Source organism: Gracilinanus agilis, chromosome 1 (assembly GCF_016433145.1).
Source record: "Gracilinanus agilis isolate LMUSP501 chromosome 1, AgileGrace, whole genome shotgun sequence".
Taxonomy (NCBI): Eukaryota; Metazoa; Chordata; class Mammalia; order Didelphimorphia; family Didelphidae; genus Gracilinanus; species Gracilinanus agilis.
The window spans coordinates 165,710,445-165,720,194 of NC_058130.1; the positions used below are offsets into that span (position 1 = coordinate 165,710,445).

At 42.7% G+C, this 9,750-nt stretch overlaps 1 pseudogene; it reads left to right on the forward strand.

Moving 5' to 3' along the window:
- On the forward strand, positions 1–9,475 carry LOC123249138 (annotated as a pseudogene).
- The last annotated feature ends 275 nt before the right edge of the window (positions 9,476–9,750 follow it).

Here is a 9,750-nt window from a genome sequence, read left to right on the forward strand (position 1 = left end):
ATGCAATTCCTGAGTCGCCCACCAGGTGATGCTATGTACAAGCCCCCGGCCAAGTGGTCTTGCTTGCAGCTCCCCGGCGAGCTTAAGCAAGTCAAAAATTGGGCGCCCTAATCCGCTGGGCGAGTTAAAACGCCCCCTTGGCTGGCTTCTGATTTAGACGAAGGGATAAAGTAATATATTTGTTGAGATTCTTTTAAAAAGAATAGAAAATGTCTTTGTGCCAGTCTCTGTGTGTCTGTCTGTGTCTGTGCCGTCTCAGACTATATGTAGTTCAGTAGGCTAGCAGCAGCTGTTCCTATCAGCCCCTTAAGTCTCGCTTTCCAGGGATTGCAAGAATCACTGCCTTAGAGCGAGCCTCCCAGCATCTTCGTTAATGACAGATAGTCTTAGCCACCCCTCACCTTGTCCCCCTATGGACATGGCCCCAAACCCCCACATCTAAACTGCTCAACTACATCACGAGCAGGAAGAAGTCTTGAGGGCAAAAGAGGAGGGAAAGAAGCTACGAATTCAGGACTCCTCTCTGTAAATCTTGCTCCTTCTCAGTCTTCTTTTTGCCTATGGAGAGCCTCTGTACAAATCCCTGAGGCTCAGTAAGGGGAAAGAGCATCAGAAATGCCTCCCTAGTTCTCCGTTCTTACCTGATCAACTCTGTCTCTTGGTGACCTCATCAGCTTCCTCTGAACTACATGCTGCTGCCAAAATCATCTTCCTCACCTGCAGATCTGGTATGTGACTTAGTCAACTCCAGGGGTTTCCCTTTTGTTTTTTAGACCCTTATCTTCCATTTTAGAATCAATACTGTGTCCGGGTTCCAGAATGGAAGAATAGAATGGGCTAGGTCATGGGTTAAGTGACTTGCTGGGTCACCCAGTTAGGAAGTGTTTAGGAGGTCCCATGAAGTCCATCCTCCCCCCAGCTTTGAAATGTAACTCTCAGGCCTAGAGAAGGAAGGTCCTGGGTTCAAATGTGACCTCAGACACTTAAGTTTATCTTTCCCCCCAAATGTACCCATCTTCCCAAACTCCCTAATTCTGTTGAATTTTGAATTTCTTTTTTTTTTTTTTTTAATTTTATTTTAAACCCTTAACTTCTGTGTATTGACTTATAGGTGGAAGAGTGGTAAGGGTAGGCAATGGGGGCCAAGTGACTTGCCCAGGGTCACACAGCTGGGAAGTGTCTGAGGCCGGGTTTGAACCTAGGACCCGTCTCTAGGCCTGGCTCTCAATCCACTGAGCTACCCAGCTGCCCCCTGAATTTTGAATTTCTGTTGAATCACTATTCCAAGCTCCGGGGCTTACAATATTATCATGATCCTGAATTCCTTATCCGCCTTCACCACATGTATCAGTTGTCAAATCTTCTACTTCTGCCACATCTCTTGCATCAAATAATTCCCAGACTCTATTCACCACCTCTCCTCTACATTATTATAATAGATACCTAACTGGTCTCCCCACTCCAGGCCATCTTCAATTCTGCTGCCAAAGTAATCTTCCTTATCTGCAGGTCTGGCACGTGAATTATTCATTCAGTCAGTTCCAGTGATTTCTTACTGCTATTAAGATAAAATTAAATCTCCTCTGTTTAGCTTCCCTCCCTCTTCCCCCTCCTTTAAATCTTCACCTCCCATCTTAGAATCAAGATTGTGTATTGGTTCTAAGGTAGAGGAGCTGTAAGGGCTAGGCAGTGGGGGGTTAAGTGACTTGCCCAGGCTCACACCGCCAGGAAGTGTCTGAGGTCAGATTTGAACCCAGGACCATCTCTGGGCTTGGCTTTCTATCCACAGAATCACCCAGCTGCCCCACCTCTTTAGCTTTTAAAACATTTCACAACTTGGTCTTAACCCATCTAACTTTACTGATGTTACTTTTCTTTCCACTCTTCCATCCAACCAACTGGCCTTCTCTCTCTGTCTCTCTGTGTATCTCTGCCTGTCTTTCCGTCTCTGTCTCTCTGCCTATCTCTCTCTCTTGAATCCTTAAAACTTTTAATTAATCTCCCATCTCTTTTCCTTTGCACGGTCTGCCTCACATACCTATAATGAATTGACTCCTTACCTTGCCCTCAGAAACTCCCTTTCTTCCTTTGAGACACATTTCAAGCACCATTTTCTTTCCTTTTTTTTCTTTTTAAACCCTTACCTTCTGTCTTAGAATCAGTACTATGTATTGGTTCCAAGGCAGAAGAGTGGTAAGGGCTAGGCAATGGGTGTTAAGTGATTTGCTCAGGGTCACACAGCTAGGAAGTATTTGAACCTAGAATGCTGGCCTGGCTCTCAATCCACTGAGCCACCCAGCTGCCCCTCAAGCACCATTTTCTGCATGAAGATTGTCGTGATTCTTCCAACTGATTATCCTCCTCAAACTTATAAATATCTTGTATTTAACCACTTTGTCTATGTGTGTATGTATTCACTTCATATTTATTTTCTATGTATTTATTTATATATGGTTTTTATAATGTTGTACTTACACATGTACTCGTCTCCCCCATGAGCCTGTAAATTCCTTGAGTGTAAAAATGGTTTCATTCTTTGTACTTGTGTCTCCAGCACCTCTGACAGTGCCTAGGACATAGTAGGAGCTTAATAAATACTTGTGCATTGATAGATTGACTGATTGATTTGATTTTACCCAGCCTCCAGGTAACTAATCATTTAAAAGAGATAAAGGCCCAATTTAGGGACAGGTTCACTGGGAAGAATGTGGGTAGTTTTTTCTAACCCTGAGGCCCCATTTGGGTCATTTTCAGCTCCTGCCCTCACTTAGGTCTGACTTACCAGAATCTGTGCAGAGGTCCTGGGGAAGGGGGGGCCCATTACTCAGATCTCCCTTTGAGCAGGGCGTTGTACTCTTTGGATCGTTGGGCCCTTGCTGAAGACTCCACACCAGAAACCTAGCCTGGCTGATTTCAGTGTGTTTCTCCTTAGAGAAGGAAGGTCTCTGTTCTTCATTAGTGGCTCTACTGAGCCCTCCAGTGTCTGCTTCCCATTCTCTCTCCTTCCCAGCTCTGAGCTGGCTTCCCTTACAAGGATAGAGATGGCCTGGGGCTCAAGATCTAAGGAGCCTGCTCTTACCAGCCAGCTTCTAGCTAAGGGCTCATGGCTTGGGTTTTAGATCCATGGACGCCTCAATTCCTCTGTGCCCCATGCTTAGCCCTCCATCTGATATTCTGCTCTTCCATTGAGCTGGGCCAGCAAATTCATCCTGCTGACTGGGTTATATGGAGCAAAAGTACCCTGTCAAATGACCTCCCAAATGATTGCCTTTCTTGATCATCTCCACAAAGACCATTTCCTCTTAGCCCCAAAATGCTTCTTCGATGCCAAAACTCACACATATACTAGAGTGAGGGTTTCTTTCTGGGCCCAACATTGAAACTACTGCTGTGGTTTCAATGTGCTCTATGTGGGCAACCAGACATTGGATGTGGGTAACCAAACATTAAATGGGACTCTACCTCAGAACACTGGTGGTTCCCTGCCAACAGGGTGTAGGGAAGACAGGCTTGAATGCTGAATCAAGAAAACCCAGGTTCAGATTCTGCTAGCTGTGTGACCTGGGGAAAACCCCTGAACCTCTCTGATTCTATTTCCTCATCCTGTAAAATAGGAAATAATAAAAGAATCTGACTCATAGAGTTGTGAGGATCAAATCAGACAATTCATACAATGAATTTTCCAAACCTTAGAGCGCTATATAAATGTACACTATTTCCTAGAGCATCATACTTTGGAACCTTGAAGGTCTTCTAGTTCAACTCTCCCACTTTATAGATGGTGAAAACTGAGACCCAGAGAGGGGAAAGTGAGTTGTCCAATGTCACACAGGTAGCAAATGGCATAGCCAGGATTTAGAGCCAGGTCTCTTCTGATGCTGGATGTGGAGGTCTTTTCCCGGTTTCCTGCCATCACTTCCAAGCTCTCATTATTTGTTCATGAAGATATGGGCTATCAAGTGCATTTCCTCCTAGTTCCTTAATGATAAAAGCTATTCAAGTCGAATTCTTTAAAAATATGATGTTGTATCCAAAAGCTGATCTGGTCCTACACCCAGAAAGGGTTAAATTGTTTCCCACAGCCCCCAGAAAATGAACAGGAATGTGATCACTGGCTCCTCTACAGCAGAGCCGGTTCTGGGGAGGTTGTTAGTATTTTCTGATAAGATTTTCAGTCAGTTAGCTAGTATTTTTTAATTTTTATTTTTTGAAATCCTAAGTATTTTTTTTTTCTTTGTTAAAATTTCCCCATGATTACATGATTCTTGTTGTCTCCCTCTCCTCTTCCCTCCCCCATCTTGGAATTGACATACAATTCTACTGGGTAATACATGTATTATCATGCAAAACACATTTCCATACTATCCACTTTTTAAAACATGTGATAAATCACATGTTTTCTTCTGGATTTCTATCCCCCTGCCCAGTTCTTTCTCCAGATGTGGATAGCATTCTTTCTCATAAGTCCCTCAGGATTGTCCTAGATCATTGCATTAGTAGCAAATTCTATTATATTTGATTGTCCCACAATGTGTCTGTTATTGTGTACAATGTTCTCCTGGTTCTGCTCATTTCATTCCACATCAGTTCATGGAGGTCTTTCCAATTCTTAAAGAAATTCATCAATTCCTTATAGTAAAATATTATTCCATCACTATCTTGGTTAGCATTTCTTAATGCCTTATTATGTTCCAGACAGTGTCCTAAGGGCTACATAGAAAGACAAAAAATAGGCCCTTTTCTCAAGGAGTTCATACTCTATTGGGGGAGACAATATGCAGATATCCACGAACATCTCCTTCTCCTAAAAAGAAAACAAGGCTACTCAAGGCAAACTGGCATTTTTGTATCTCTAGTTCTCTTCCACTCCTTCCCCAAAATGATTTGACCTTGTCGTGCACACAAAAACTCCTTGCACCATGGACCACCCAACTTACATGTTGACACCTTTTAATACTCTTTGCTTTTTTTTTTTTTTGCCACATCCCTTCCAACATTCATTACTCTCCCCTGCTGTCATTTTAGTCAATCTGCTGGGTGTGAGGTGATACCTCAGAGTTATTTTGATTTGCATTTCTCCAAAAAAATTTTTTAAAAAAGAAAAGGCATCCGTTACTTGTGGCCAGCAGCTCCCTTCCTTGCTTTTCCTCAGTTAGTTGGCCCCACCTTCATGCTGGGCAGCATATCTACTCATTTTGGAGGATTCTGAGGAAAGACCCCCAACTTCCTCATTCTATTCCAATTTATGCTCTTCCTGACCTGCCTTTCCCAAGCCTCTTTGTTTGGAGGACTCTGACTTCCAACCGGACAGGATGTGGGTCTTCCAGATGCCAAAAGTCTCATGAATGACTGCACATATCCAAGAGTCTACTTTTATCTTCTTCACTATCCAAGAGGCTTATTTACAAATAAACAAAGAGCTTGTTTCCACCCTCTTTCAGCAAGGAAGGGAAGAAGCACATTGTAGCTTCAATCTTAAGATTAAATTTTTTTCTCTTTAAAATCCAAAGGTTGTCTTAGAGTGATAAAGAGAGATACAGATTAATATTGAATTTCCACAATAGGTTCTTTTGGTTTTATCATTGTGGCTGTTGCTTTATATATCCATAGGAAATAGTGATAATCTATCTTTATGTCTGTTCCTTTATTTACCTCACATTTTTTAGTGTTAATAATTTATCTAATTAGATTGGGTTAGCAATGTCTTACTTGTGTACCCTATCTTCTCTTCATTTTTAGTCTATTTTCGAGTTTGGTGTTGACTTTGATCTTTACTATAACAAAGTGATAATATGAATTTTTGCAGTCAGCTGATTCAAAAATGAATTCCACATTAGTAACCAGTTAATTTGTGTCTGTAAGGGTATAGTCAATTTAATTTTGGTGGATATTATTCCATATCTCTAAGACTTCCTGTTTCTTTTTCCTTCCTTCCTTCCTTCCTTCCTTCCTTCCTTCCTTCCTTCCTTCCTTCCTTCCTTCCTTTCTCCCTTTCTTTCTTCCCTCCCTCCCTCCCTCCCTTCTTCCCTTCCTCTCTCCTTGAAGAAAGTATCCATACTGTGAGTATAACCTGTGACTCCAAAGGACCAAGTTCACAAAAAAAAAAGATTCAATCCTTGGGGCTGACCCCATAGAGTTGAGGGAACTGAGGGGAAAAGGATAGCAAGGGGGAATTGAGTGAACTACATTGATTCCATCTTGTGACTCAATTCTGAAGCTATCTCAGTTTCCCTTTTTACTCAATTATGGGCCTAGTCCAAATTCTATCTTATGAGAAAACTTCACTCAATTGTGGGAACCGGGAGAAAACCTTACTGTATTAGGTGAATCTAGCCCTTCCTGGCTAGGAAACTGGCACACTTCTCCCCGATGCTCAGAGAACTTTAATTAAGCTCCTAGGTTATGCTGACCAGAAACACAATCAGACCCTAAAGTCTGATGCAAGAAGTTTTCTCACAATTAAATATCTCAAACAACTAAAATGTCATATCTGAAAACAGACCCCATACTGACTAAGTCATTATTGTTTCCATTTCCTTTGGTTGTTTACAGACATGATACATAATGGAAGGTATGCCTTTTGTTCTAATTTCAGGGCATTGCACCTGTTAATAATTCCCTTCCCAACTTGGAAAGTCTCTAAGGTCTCTAATCTTTCCCCCAACTAGGAATTAGATTAACTAATGTTATATTATTTCCTTTTAATTTACTGACCTTATTTGATTGTTTTTAATGTATAAAAGTCTATCTTCACCTTCATTCAAGGTCCTGGCCCAAAGTGAAAAGGTCTTGTCCTGGTTTGTTGGGCAGTTGTCATGTATTACTTAATAAATCTATATGCTCAGAAGACTGAGCCTTTATTTTCTCAGTTATTTTATCTTTCATTAGCCACAAGATTGATTTCTTTCTTTGCCCCCTTGCCTCCAATTTGGAATTTTGCTTTGGAAAAATCTCTAAAATAACATTTAGGTTTGCTTGTGTCTGAATTTATCCCAAATGTGAGTAACAGTGTCTTCAATTCCTATAAAGCACTCAATTTATAATGTGGGTAATGAGTTTAGTATTAAGATAGCATAGCTTTCATTTCATCCTTCAGGAAAAGCGTAAGACACTAAGCACTCAGAGTTGCCCATGAACAGACACAGAAAACCCTCAAAGAACCCATCAGGTACCCCTGGGAGGGAACTGGACCTGGAGTTTTGCCCAGACCAAATCTGTCATTTCCTTGTTTCTCTCCCTAGAGTTCTACACAAGCCCCCAAGTTTTGTAATACCTCCCTGTTGTATAGACTCTCCCCAGAAGGCAAATGTATTTGGGGACTACTGAGCAAATGAACCTCTTCTTATAGAACCTGCACTCTTCAAGTAAATTATTGTTTTTGCTCTCCAAAGGATGTGCTATGTAGGAAATATGTGAGCCCTCCTTTTCCTAAGGAAACTACTCCCAATTTGACCATTATCTCCCCATAAGAGATAATCTAGGACCTTGAAACCAAGAACCTTGAGAATAACCATGTCCCATAGATCACCAAAACCACTTGGAGCACACACCCTACAGCTATCGTTAAGGGAAGAAATCACAATGGAGAAAGGACCTTGTTTCTTTGTTACCACTAACAACTGCTGACCAACTACTACCAATAATCATAAATTCAGGCGTTCTTTTAGTGATAGTACTGCCACTCTCCCTCCTCCCAGGCATCAGGCCTGCTTCTAGCCCAGGTTTCATAGCCACCATCTGGGAAATCAGCTCTTGTGGAGAAGGGACCAGCCATACCCATCAACTTCCTGCCACTGAAAGGGGAAACAAGCTAGCTTAGCTGAAGGGAGAGACAAGAGGCAGCATGTATCTGACAAGTTAAGCCAACACCACCTTGTCCCCCTGATGGTGACAACCCAGGGCCCTAAATCCCAAAGGCCTGGGAAGAGTGACATTAAATAATGCTATTTTATTTTTTATTTTTTAAACCCTTACCTTCCGTCTTGGAGTCAATACTGTGTACTGGTTCCAAGGCAGAAGAGTGGTAAGGGCTGGCAAAGGGGGTTAAGTGACTTGCCCAGGGTCACATAGCTAGGAAGTGTTTGAGGCCAGATTTGAACCTAGGACCTCTCGTCTCTAGGCCTGGCTCTCAATCCACTGAGCTACCCAACTGCCCCCAAATAATGATATTTTAGAAGAGGCCATTATCATCTGTTTTGCCTCTGATTCCTAAAGACCATGGGACTTTTCCATCTGACTTGCAGCTGAAACCTCCCATATATGTGGTCTTTCCCATTAGAGTATGGGCTCCTAGGGATTTTCCTCCTTGGGGGTAGGTGGCTCATGCTTCCTCTTCTTAAGCGCTGGGGGTCCTTTCAGGGCTTGTATGAGTGGGGTATAAGGGTGGTCTTCCCTCTTCCCAATTTACCACTTCTACTCGGGGTCTATTTTTTTATTTTTTAAACCTTTACCTTCTGTCTTGCTCTGGTCTGGTATTTGGGGACAAGGGAGAACTTGGAATGGCTTTGGGGGACCCATCCACACCCAGAACCAATCCCATTCATTGTCTCAGCAGAGAGGCCACAGGTTTTTGCTTCTGAGGTGGAAGTCCCAAGAAAGAGATAGCATCTGGAGATTTCTGCTTACCTGGAGAGCATATGAAATTACTCCAGCGAGTATGCTGCAAAAGCTGCCACCCCATAACCTGACTGAAGCTCTCTTGCAGAACTCTCCTATTAGCAAGCTTCTGCTAAGTCTCTCTCAATAACACGGATGAGAGTGGTTTAAGCACCACCTCTGCAGAAGAGCAAGCTGAGGCATGGAAGGATGTCTGGCTGCAAAAGGCAGCGTAAAGCTGGGGGGCAGAGATTCTGCAGAGACTTATACAGGAAATATTCCTACATGAAGACACATACAGAGGACAAGAAGTTTGATGTATCCCTTGAATGGAGATTACTCATGATTGAACTGACTTGATTTTTGGATCTGAGCCAAGAGAAAGAGATGCCCCCTTTGCTGGGCCTGGAGAACTCAGCCTGGCTGGAGCTGATGCCCCCTTCAGAGGATTTTGTGAGACTGATGGAGCATCTTCAGCCAAGCATAGAGGAACAACTCCAGAAGTGTTTCTCTCTGTTCTGTTACCATATCCCAGACTTGCTCTAATCCCAGTTCGGATTCAATGATAGTAAAACACTGAAGACAACAAAGGTACGGCTGCTGGCAGACGTGCTGTGCTGACAAGTGAGAAGTAGGAGGGCCAGAACACCAAGAAACAGCAGAAGGAACAGGCAGTGCTACTTGAAAAGCAGCATTCCACCTCTTTTCTGGTGCTCCTCTACTGTCTTGCACTGCTACAGGGGCCTCTTCCAGAACACAGGGTAAAAGCACAATCAGAGCTGGTCAGATTATTGCCCAGTACTTGTAGATCAAACACAGTGCTATGTTTTTGAAATTACCAATGGAGGAACCACAGATTTCTACAAGACTACAATACTGAGTATTGGCTCCAAGGCAGAAGTGTAGTAAGGGTTAGGCAGTTAGGGTTAAGTCACTTGTCCAGGATCACACAGCTAGGAAGTATCTGAGGTTAGATTTGAACCCAGGACCTGCCATCTCTGGACCTGGTTCTCAATCCACTGAGCCACACAGCTGCCCTTGAACTAGAGATTTTCACAAATACTTTCACAGCTGGTAAGGTGCATTGCCTTTATAAGGGACAGTCTGGAAGGAGCCATTCTCCTTAACTTTGTTTTATGAAACCTCAAATTTACC